Source organism: Notamacropus eugenii, chromosome 1 (genome assembly GCF_028372415.1).
Source record: "Notamacropus eugenii isolate mMacEug1 chromosome 1, mMacEug1.pri_v2, whole genome shotgun sequence".
NCBI classification, from domain to species: Eukaryota; Metazoa; Chordata; class Mammalia; order Diprotodontia; family Macropodidae; genus Notamacropus; species Notamacropus eugenii.
In genome coordinates this window covers 610,413,842-610,426,050 of record NC_092872.1, presented here as the reverse complement: position 1 = coordinate 610,426,050, position 12,209 = coordinate 610,413,842, and the positions used below count along the sequence as shown (strand labels likewise).

Here is a 12,209-nt window from a genome sequence, read left to right as displayed (position 1 = left end):
GGTTATACTTCCTGGTCACACAGGTAGTAAGCGTCAGAGGCAGGATTTGAACCCAGGTCCTCTGATTCCAAAGCCTGTGTTTGTTCCGTTGTGCCTCCTTGCCTCCTAACTAGGAATTGTAGGTCAGGAATGGAAAGAGGTATTAAAAGGCTAGAAAAGTAGGCTAGCTCTATTCTCTTGTGTTAGATATGAGATAGTGTCAATTCTATTTTTAAGTGAGTTCTGTCAGTCAGTCCAATAATATTGATTAAAGGAGTATCATGTCAGTGGAAAAACATGTATGCCCATTCAGGCATCAGCCTTCCTGGTAGAAAATTAAGCAGTTCCTTCTTCTCCTTACATCAGGGACTTGCAAAGTAGAAGTAGAAGTCAAAGTCCCTACCTTCAGAGTTCCTATTCTAAGCACACATGGGGAAAAATGGAAACAAATAAAAGAAAAATAGCCTTCAGTGCTAACTCATAAAAGTTTAGAAAACTATAGTAATAAGTCATTTATGTATTATTTTTAGGCAATGGACTAGCAACATACATGAGTTTTTCAGATAACCAAAAAATTACCCCCTGATGACCCCCAAATTTTATTTTATACAGTCCATTTAACATCCTAAACTATGTTACAGACTTTCTTTCTTCCAAAAAAGAGAACAGCAAACATCATTTAATCTTTTTCTTGCTGAATCAAGGTCAGTGTGGACATCAGTGATTTTAATGTGGTCTATTAATAGAGTGACGCCTTCAAAGTCTATTTGTCCCAACACAAAATAGTCCCAGGGAGATTTGCTTTCTAAGTACTTATGTCTGCTTTTTAGGGTTTTTATTCTTTTTCCTGTCAGCTGTCAAGGGAGACAATCCCTACCCGACCCTTCCCTTTTCTCTCTACTACTTACTTCTTTCCAACTTGTTGCTTTGAATATGCCATGGGCTGGGGAATTAGAGCAAGCTTATTAGAATTATATCTAAAGTAAGAGTAAACAGGCATCAAGGAAAGGTTTGAAGTGCTTCATTATGGAAGGGAATAAGCTTTACTTCATAGACTTGGTTGGCTGCTTTCAGGTCTTTTTTTCTTTTCTTACTGCTATTAGGGATAGTTGGGAATGCTGGATAAGGAACCTCTGCATAAATGAATTATTACTCTATATATACACACATATACCCACATGCACATAACTATGCACACCTATTAAGGAAATAAAAGGGCCGTAACAAGTGGAAGAGACCTTTAAATCCATCTGCCTCATTTTACAGGTGAGGAAAGCCAAGCCTGGAAAGTTGGAGTGATTTGCCCAATAATATACAGTAAGTTGCAGAGCTGAGGTTTGATGTCAGGAACTCTTATTCCTGTGTCCCACTGCCTCAGAAACCTTAGTCTAAGTAGAACAATTAAAAGTAGAACAATCAGGAAAAAGTGACTCCAGAGTAGGATTTTGATGAAGAACATGACCTTGTACAATGGGAAAAAGGGACAGTGGGATAAAGAAATTTTGAAGAGAATGATCCTATCATATGTAGGGCAGAGCAAGGAGATTTCCTTGGTTGGAGCTGAGAATCTAAATCAGGGAGTAATGAGAACCGTTAGGTAGAAGAGTGCAGTGGGTGGAGGCACTGGAGAACAAGGGCAAGAGCAATTAGAAGAAGCCATTGAAAGTGCTTTTTAACTGAGAATGGCATGCCCAGGAAGCTGATTTTTGCTGCTATGTGTATAGATTAGAAGAGACAATGAAAGAATGAATTAGTGGGAGGGTGATGAGATCAGGGATTGAACTAGAAGGGAAAACTGAAGAAACACTGAGTAAGATGCAGATTGGAATTACTTTGAGGGAAAGAAATTGGCAGATCAACCTAGTTTTTTCTGCCATAAGTCAGACTCAAGGTTTATACATTTTATCTACCATCTTGTTTTTAATCAACTTGTTTAAAATTATCCCAATACCCAATACCCCTGTTTGGGGGTACAATGACAGACAGAAAAGTTAATCATAGTCTTTTGAAAAGACCAGCTAGACCTTGAGTAAAGCTGGTATCTCCTTCAGAATTTAATGGAATATCTGGAGCTGCATATTGGAAGGATCCTCAAACAGCATTTAACAGCACTGCAGACAAATGTAAGTCAAATATAATCCTAAAGACTGGAGGGAGTGGCATTTTCACCTCCACTCTACTTAATGACATTCTCATAAGCCTTCCCTTGTGGTTGATCTAAATACTGCCCATTTAAATTCAGACTGATTTATTTTGAAGAAACTTCCACCATATTAATGATCCTCTGTAGACCTGAAAGCCATTATTATGTATTCTTTCAACCTTCCCTTACCCAGGGAGGGGTCCAGAAGACTGAGAAGTGTGTGAGCAAAGGCTTATATGATTGTAGGTAACTTTCATAATTTTACCATGCCTTGTGCTCCTAGAGTTTATTGTCCTAAATATCCTGATAGCTTCTTTAGGCTGAGAGTCAGTTGCCATTTCTCTGCAACCTTAGCACCACTTCATATTTGACAGAACTGTCTTTCCAATTGAATTGAGTTTGGGGTACCTGTTATTGTCTTTCAGTATATGACTTTATGTGTTAAATTCAAGTGTAAGCACTAATTATAACTTGAGGTATGGGGAAGAATCACTCTAGGCATAGACCTAAAGAAGGGGAAAAGGGGGTGGTATGGAGGGTCCTATGTGGACTCCTTAAAATCTTTTCAGTACATTTCTTCTTTGGTTCCCAAACCAATCATCTTTGTTGGCCCTCCTGCAAAAGCAGGGAACATGCCTGCCCTTTAGTCAATTTCCCAAGATCAAGGTGTCACACCCAACCAACCATCCACATACTGTGATGTCGTTAGTTAATAGTTTCTCCCCACCTCCACTCTAATCTGAGATAACCTGATAGTCCTTAAGGAGTGCTTCTCTCTCTTTGAACTAAGGCTAATTGGGCACACGGAGCAGCACCTGTTATACCACTGTTCCATCCTATTGCTCGTAATGATCTCTGACTAAAGTAATCCAATTGAAAGTTGGGATGTGGCCAGAATAAAAAGGAATGCCAAGTAATCTAAAGTGCTTGGTTCAGTTCCATTTTTAGTCCTAAAGATACCTTTAGGAATTGCCTCCTTAAGCCTCAAAGGTTTCTTTTCTGCATCAAGAAAGAAACATTTAAAAATATATGCAACTTTACTTTTCTCATTTAAGTCCAAACCTGAAAATGAGCTTTAGACCTTCCCATCTGCAAGTTACACTGGATTATTACCTGAAATCTACTACCTCCTGGTCTATTAACTTCCTGTTCTCCTAGGCACCTTAGACCCTCATCCTGACCTACAACCCTTGCCATTGCTAGGAAAGTCACCCATCCTCTGAACTTTCCTTTGCCTCACTGCATCCCAGGATAAATGGATAACATCAACATCTTCTTCCATTCAGGGCAGAAGGCCCAGAACAGGGAAGGCTTTCTCCTGTTGTAGCTCCTATCTGGCAATGTATTTAGTAGTCTAAAAAGAAATGTAGCTGGTGCTTAATCTGTTTTGCAATGTTTTAAACCCTCTCCAAGGAGAAATAGTATATCCAGAAGACATTTCACAATCTCACAAGCCTAGTATGATTCCCTAGCACTTGGTAGCAGATTGGTACCCTTTGGATTGACTATCAGAAGGACATAGTGAGAAAACTGAGCCAAGGATTGTATGGACAAATGATTTCCACAAGTCATCTTCAGGTAAAGGTACAGTTCATGTATTGGTATCTGTGTTCCAAACTAGCCCATTTTGATGACCTTTGCTAATTTGTAGGCATCAGCTTCAGTAGCTGCTCCTAGGAGGGTCTTTCTAAGGAAGGGAAAGATTTATTGTCACCTGGCTTCTCCTCCAATAATATCTGGCTATCTGCATCTCACCAACACTGACCATCCTTCCCCATTTGGCTGGTGAAACAGTAGCAATCCTATGGGACAAGTTACTCCTAATTGTTAAAATAATAATAATAAGGTTAAAATTGTGTTTTTCCAAGCAAAGGCACAAAAGTCTATTTATTTCAATGAGCCTTGAAATAGAAGCTGTCTTTGATTTTCTGGCTCTTTCTCCTCCTCATTTCATTTTTTGCAACCCTAGAATTTTATAATGGGGTGTCATTCTGGGTTTGAACTCCTTGAAATTCCTTGCACTAGGAATCAATGCTTGCTGCTGTATTGGTGACCCCAGTATTAAGCCAAATTTGAAATCTTCAGTCTCTTCCATCCTTAAGTGTTCTGTATCTACCTCATTATGATTTCTTTGATTTCTTGTGCTTTGGTGTTGTGTAAAATGTCAGAAGTGATATGTAGATAAAAAATATATATATAAATAAATATATATTTTTTGCTTTGCAATAAAGTTCAAAGCTATAACACTGAATATTCATGAAATGTCATAACCTTTTATTGTGCTCTACCTTCTTAGTTGTGATTTGCCCTTGGGAACATATTTTTCCTATACACTAGAGTCAATATGGTTGTTTGTTATTCAGTGAATTATCCTAATTTTTTCCACTGTAATTTCTGACACATCAAATAAGACACCAGGATTCTCTAACAATTCTTAGTTTCAAAGGTGCTTTGCTTATGTAGACTTACATGGTACAATTGAAGGGACATGATCTTGTAGCCCCAAAGCCTCCAGATAAATGTGTTGTTCTGAATTTCACTGGGTTTGGGGTTGACAAAAATGTGTTTGGGGGAAAAAAAAGAGGAAACATTAGTTTGGCTTTGTTTTCCTGGAGTTTTTCCTTTTTTCTCTTTAAAAAAAATCTTTCTTGGTTTCTCAAATGGCACACGGAACTCACTGATTCCCTTGCATATTCTGTCCAACTCAACTGTTTCTGATGCTTTGGTTTTGCAAAGTTTGTACTGTGCTGATTGTTCCTCCTATCTTCATTTTGTTGTGAGTGACCACGTGCCCCAAAGAAGCACTAACTCACATTATTTCTAAAACCTGTTGGGACCCTTTTCCATGTTGTGTATCTATTCAAAGTGAAATTGATTTGGAACCAGTGGTAGGCTACCAGCCAGCAATGCCATAATGACCTCGGTCTTGCACAAAATGCTGACTGAGTACCGAACCGGGTGAAATTATCTTGAGTAGAAATTATAAGGTACATGGCCCCAACTGTTTTTCTATTTGTTTTTAAATATTTGTTTAATTTAACACATTTATGTAACAAATCTTAGGTTATGCAAACTCTTCACTGATATTTTATTCTGCCCATAGCTTTTGTCAAAAATGGTCAAAGGTTTGACAAATTTGATAACTTTTAAGGACAGAATAAATTCAGGCCTACCTCTAAGTTGAGGTAATTTTTAGGAATGATATTTAAACAGGAATTCATAAAACCATGTAATGCCCCAATTTCATTAAGTTACATAAAATTCATAATTGATGAAGAAATTCCATACATGGTGGATTTTACCTAAATATATGATGGGACTATGAAAATGGAATCACTGATACTCAGTTTCACAGACTCTATTCTGCACTCTTTTGACTTGTATGAAGTTGTAAAGAATTATTAAAGTATTCACCAATTATAGATGCTTTTTCTTATACTTTAGAAGTTCTGTTGAGTTTTTTCCCTACTATTGAACTGGTATCTCAAGCAACTCTGGCAAGATTATACTTTGCCTGTTTGCGCTATTTCTATTTTTGATGGAGTAGTATTTTGTCTATGGATGAAATAAAGATATGTTCATGAAATATGTATAAAAGCTGAAACACATCTTGGTGTTGATTTGAAGAAAAAACTTTACAATAAATAAATACATACATACATGTATGTGTATGCACATATACGAACATATATCATGAAAGTATGCTTCCAAAGTTCATGCGTGATTCTGGAGACTTTGTCACCTTACTGAGTTTCTCAAGTTTCTTTTGAAAGACTAAGCTTTTCTAAAACTTTTTTTTAAAATACTCTGTCTTTGACATACCAAAAAGCACAACTCCTGTTATCCAGTCTTCATTTCCTTCTATTCCTATTTATGGACTTATAGGACTTATTTTTATCCACTATTTCCATTTATTGACTAACAGAAACCTCTTTTAAGGTAGCTTTTGGAGGCTCCTTCCTACACACCTGATGAAGATTTAACTGCACACCCTCTTCTGCCTTTCATCTTGTTTCAATTCATCTTGGCTCATCAGCTTGAGCACCCCCATGTTACAGGACACTATCTTGAAATCTGAATATTTGAATGATCCTTTCTCCTCTCAAGTTCCCTCCCACCTATATACTCTGACTTTCTACTGATTCTAGAACAGAGAAACAGGTACATAGAGACATGAAAATTCCTGAAAGCTTATGAGTACTCCTTATATGGTTCTGTGGCATAGAATATGGTAGGAATGACATTTGGTCCATGGCACAGAACATGAAAATATGCCTAATCTGTTCCTTTCAGAAGGATGTAAGTGGCCATTTCATGTAACTAGAGATGAGTATGTAGCCTGATTTAATTCCCTTTTGACACCAGGTAAGCTAGTGATATCCATCTGTTAATACACTCATGTTTCTCATTCATTAGTACAGCTTCCTTGGAAATCAGTTAGAGTTCTATGCATATAATAGATGTGGAAAAGAGATAGAAAAGAACTTTCAGCTCCAAAAGGGCAAGGGCATTTTCTTCTTCCTCCTCTGCCTTTCTTCTGCCTTTTAACCAAGGTGGGCTCTTCTCTGTGCTTTGGTGTCATCACTTTCTATGGTAGGCATGAGTTTCTCTTCTCTACCATGGTGTATCTACATAGTTTTTCCTATCATTTCCATTCACCTGAGGGTATCATCTGCTTTATGTTTCTCCTGGAATGATAGAGAAAAGTACTTTTATTTAGCCTGGGTTCTATTTTTTGCTCCATTGCTTGCTGAGAGACACCCATATAGATTGCTTTTCCCACTAGTGAGTTTTCAATTCTTACGACAATCCTACCTCAGGCAAAGAAAAGTTAAAAATGCCCTGCCTCCTCACCCTCATTGGTGACCTTCACAAATCAACAAAGCTCTATGAATCTTTTCTAGTTCTGAGAGCATAATCTGGGAAATGCTATAAGTGTCAATAACAGTGGCAGTTATTCCTGATGTTAACCAAAGTTGCTGGATTTGGGATGAGGCCAGAATCTCAGAATCTCTCTTTGTTTTTTTTTTATAGCCCAAGTACATGAATGCTACTTTAGTAGAGGGCCTTCCCAGATACAGCATGAAAAGAGGGTAGAATTTGAGGCAAAGAGGAAGTGAGATTTCTGGAGTAATATCTCCTGCTCTCCCAGCTCTGCACATACTACTCACACTTTAAGTTAAAATGAAAAGTTTGTGCATTTGACAAGGAATAAGAAGATGCAGGGTACTACAGCAAGGATAGGGAACAATCACCATCTTGATCTGCTTTTGGAACTTCAAGCTTATAGCTAAGAAGCTTCCTTTAGGACCTGGGCGTAGAGCAACCATCTCAGAAAAAAAATTGATATAGTGTATTACTAAGCTTTAAGGTCCTTATGCACTGAGGAGGGTGGGGAATCACATGAATCTACTCAGGCACCCTGGTAGATATTTGGTGGTACCTTTGACCCCCACAAACTAACTAATGGCAGCTTCCTTCAGGTTGGGCTAGCTGCCAAAGTCTCCAAATTCCACCCTTCCAAGCATGCCACACTCTTCAAAGAGAACCATCATAGGATATAAATTTTGGAGGAAAAACCATCCTTACAGACTTTCCAAAGTTCTTAGTAATTTTTATGATATTATTACACTCATGATGTGAACTTAAAAAAAAATAAAATTCCATACAAATCTCACAAAATTAAAGAAATTAAAGAAGCCATTTCTGGAGGATTGATTTCATGTCATTCTACCCATTTTGCAGAGATGGAAACTGATGTATTGAGTTGAACAATTATTTTTTGAGAATGATCTATCACATTCACAGAATCATATGAGAGTTCCCAACTTGAATGCATTCATATAGTTAGGCCAACTTATCTGTTGTACATGGATTTCATGCCATATCTTGAAGACCTTAGGGAAGTTTCATCAGGTTAAAAAAAACTCAATCATATTTCCTTTCATCTACTTAAGAAGTAAATTTCAATTCAGTTCATTACAGGTGATTCCATTGGCACATATCTTTGGTAAGGGCATCTTAGAAGTCAGACCAGGTACCAAAGCACTTGCTTGGGGTAGATTCCTCTGGGGAAAAGTCTTATCGACAGAGAGAATAGAAGAAAAAATAGGCAGGGAGAAGGCAGGGGAGAACTATTTCCTCTTTTCTCAAAAGAGAAATAATAAGGTTCTTCCCTATCCAAACACAATCTAGAGATATGAGACCTAGGGAGAAGCATATCTGCCCTTTCTACCTTTACTGACATGGTACTAGGAAATCTGAAGAAAAAAGAAAGTTCTCTTTTATACCTCTCAAAAGTAATTATTTTCATCCAAAGTTCACTAGTGCCCACAATGCATATAAAATGGCACTAGTTCCTATGGGTTTATAGAGTTTCAGTTTAATATTGTCATGGCCCTAAAGTTGCTTAGAATCTGATGGACAGAAAAGATACAGATATGCTATAAGTATCTACATAAATTACATCAGCTATAATAGGAAGGCTTTAATATACGGGCACAAGAGAGGCTGGGTGCAATGGGCAGACGTGGCATGGACAATGGCTCTGTGTTCACTGGAGTTTTGCTACTGAATACAAATTCAAGGGTCAATCCCTATAGAACTCTGGTTGATTTTTCCCTGTGGGCTGACAACAAACCATTGCTAACTTATCTAATCATCGTTCACTCAACAACTATAAACACGGTCTACTTGAGAATGAGAGTGTAATAAATTACGAAATCTAAAACCTCTAAAGGCAAGATAAATTATGCCAGTTGTATCACTCTGTCCTCCCACTCCTGCCCCAACCTACCAGGCTTCTTTTTTTTCTATCATACTGTACTATTTTTATGCAAGTCCATTTTAAGACTAAAAATTATTTCAGTATATGGTAGTTTTCTAACTGTTCACTGATGGTGCCCATTTCATTTCACCTTAGTAATCATGAGCAAAATCCATAATACTTCAAGGGATATTCTGGCCTTGAATATGCAAATGTTTCTTCCTTATCAGGAATTAAGTTTCTTTTTAAACTCTACTGAGAAGTGCTTCAAATGGATGCCAAGAGCTGATTTTCCTTAATCTCCAATTCATAAAAAATCTAACTGGACCACAAAACTATCATTAATTTCATCCAGGGATTTGCTAGAAGGAGAAATTTTTTAAAAAATCAGGTCTTCACTAATCTCTTTATAATCATCCTTCCTGGACTTGAAAATTATAAAATAATGTCCTTTCTCTTTCCAATTCAACAAACATTTATTTATCGTATTTGTGTAAAGTCCTTTGATTCTAGTGTTGTTCCTGGCAATGCTCAGGCTTTAGAGGTGATTTAAGGTAAGAATTTAGTGAGTTGAAAATTAGCAAATCTGGATGTAGCATGGAAAGCTCCTGTCCAGCTCTAGCCTACTGTTTGACCGGGAAAGCAGTCATCAACAACTCCCAGCTTCTTTTCAGTTTTAAACAATGATCTATCCTATATCTAATAATGGTCTTAATGAAAATGCTTCCTCCCATAGGTTTAAAGTTTAGTGGGAAATTCCTAAGTCAGAATTTTTCTAGAAAACTACCTTTCCTTTGTCCGCCCTGAGCCTGAAATGAGCACTGCTGTGAAGAGAAAAGATTGGAGGTTGCAGATGGAAAAAGCAGTGAGGTTGGTATAAGAACAGAGCAGCTTTTTCACTGTCTAGTTGAATCACAAAAATACCTTATTCAGATATTACATATCAGTAATAGCTACTATAACCAACAGTGGTGCTGGTGACTACCTTACTTCTTCAGTGTAACACTTTCTTGAGCTCTGTATTCCCAATCACTCACCACTCCTTGAGTTTTCAGGCTAAGCAATGGCAGAAGGACTATCTTGATATTGAAGAGGTCACATCTTTGACCAAAATGATACACTTAATGTGGACGACTTCCCCTGGCCAATGGACAGGCTTGTTTTGTTCCCATCTACCTGGTACTCACCGGATGGTTTGCCAAGATGTCTTTTCCTTTTGTTAGTAGATCCAGGTCTTCCCTTTCGAGGGTGTTTTAGGAAGATGCATATTCATTAATTTAGCATGATGCAGCCTGGGGGATGGCCTGGGTAATCTCTGCCGATCTATTCAAGTCCAAGAATTCTAAGCACATGTAGAAAGCATTTAACAATGCAGATTTGGTGTGTGACTGCCTCACTAAGCCACCTTCTGAGGTAAGCCTCAAGTCCAATCACAGTATTCCTGAAATACATGCCCAGAAGAAAAGAGACATTTGCTACACATTAAGATCTTCTCTATTGTCAAGGCTTATCGTCCCTCAAATTCCAGTAATTTATTTCAATTTGAGTGCTATTATGAGGTTGAGTGAGATTATGTGGTAGAGCTGGAAAGGACTAGGGGACAATCAGCCAGCCTGGAAAAGCTCAGTCAAGAGAGGTCACCTGGTCTGGCAGGACTATACCAAAACCAGCCCAGATAGGTATGTAGTAGATATTCTGAAAGGTCTTTTGGAATCACCTCGTACAAGGACCCTTCCTACTGCCTCACTGTGAGTCAGGCTTATTTTGTCTTCAGGAGATACAGTTGTTATTACCTTGTCCAACAATGCTTTGTAGATTCAATCTTTATGGTCTTATTTCCCAATTCCAGCCCTTAATTTCTATGAGAACTACCAAGAATTGGTGTCCTGGATCTGGCCATCACATTAACACATACACACACACACACACACACACACACACACACACGAATGTTTGCTTAAGATATTTGAAATATTAATGAGCTGCTTTTCAAACACACAGAAGAAACCCCAATACGCAGATGTCATTGCCATTTGCAGCCTTTCTGTTTGGAATCATTACAATAGAAAGGTACCACTTTGAGGGTCAGGAGACTTTGTTTATTTATCATTTTGCCTCTGCCAACTAGTAGTGTGACCTCAGACAAATTGCTTTGGCTTTCTGAGCCTCAGTTTCTTTCTTTTTTTTTATGAAAGATTAGTCTGTATTATCACTAAGGTCCTATCCAGATCTCATGTTCTATGATTTCTCTGTAACTCCTACCCTTTCCCTAACTTGATTTTCTTCCTCTCTCCTGTACCCCATTTCTCTTCATCTTTTCCTATCTCCTTTCTGGGGGAAAAAATTCCAAGGCAATGTAGATAGCCATGGCAAATTTCAATCCACGTTGTTATAGTTGTTTAAAGCTCCACAATAAAAAGTCACTATTCTTTTCTTTCTCTTAACCATTTACTAGACATAATAATAAATAGATGCAGTCTTTGGTGTAGAGCTGAGCAAGCAGTTCCCAAGCCAGTTTTGACAGTACTGCCTTTACCAGGTTCTATCAAACTGCCCATGGAAGTCTAAAGCAAAAGCTACCTGCTCCAGAGTTAGTATTGTTGAAAACTTCCTCTTCTCATAGGTAGGGGGAGGAGGGAATTCTGCAGCATGACAGACAAACCATAACCTAGGGTTCCCACTGCTCCTGGGTAAGATTTTTAGTAGAGCTCCTGAAAGGACCTCAATTTCAGCCAGAGAAAGACTTGTCATGAATGATGTGAAGATGGCATCTTCCCATTGGCTAAATGCCATCACTTGTGAGTGGTATGTCAGAGTTCTGCAATGAGACATTTTCATCAAGTTGGATATTTACTTTGGGAAATGCAAATGGATGACAGGTGGGTGACAGGAACAGACTCTCAGAAATAAGGGAATGTGCTCCATTTCCTTGGTCTTTAGACTTAAAACACATTGTTTCATTCTAGCACCTTTTTTACTTTGCTGGTCTCCAATACGTACAACTCTCATCCTTGAACACCACAGTGTAAATATATTCCAACAATGGACTTCCCAATCAGAAGTACTCACCCTAAAGACAACAAACAGATCTAGCTAGTCAATATTCACCTTTCGAACTTTCTGTTTAATAGATAACTTAGGGACTGGTCAAATCATAATAGTGATACATTAAGAAGGAAAGCTATGACCTTCATAAACATTCTCCCTCCTTCAAGGAAGATCACTGGTCAACACACACTAGAGGAAACCATGAGATCCAATTCAATTAGACCTAGGGTAGCCCCAAAACCCGTGTCATCAGAGAATGGAAACTGTATTTGG

At 38.1% G+C, this 12,209-nt stretch overlaps 1 long non-coding RNA gene across 4 annotated transcripts in view; it reads right to left on the bottom strand.

Moving 5' to 3' along the window:
* Nucleotides 1-12,209, bottom strand: part of LOC140520707 (uncharacterized) — a 76,536-nt gene that overhangs the window by 25,268 nt on the left and 39,059 nt on the right. For 2 of the 4 annotated variants that reach the window (XR_011972615.1, XR_011972618.1), the window contains exon 2: nucleotides 10,076-10,329. The exons of the other annotated variants lie outside the window; for them this stretch is intronic. This is a non-coding gene — a long non-coding RNA (uncharacterized lncRNA). The remainder of the gene's footprint in view (nucleotides 1-10,075; nucleotides 10,330-12,209) is intronic. 4 annotated transcript variants of the gene reach the window in all.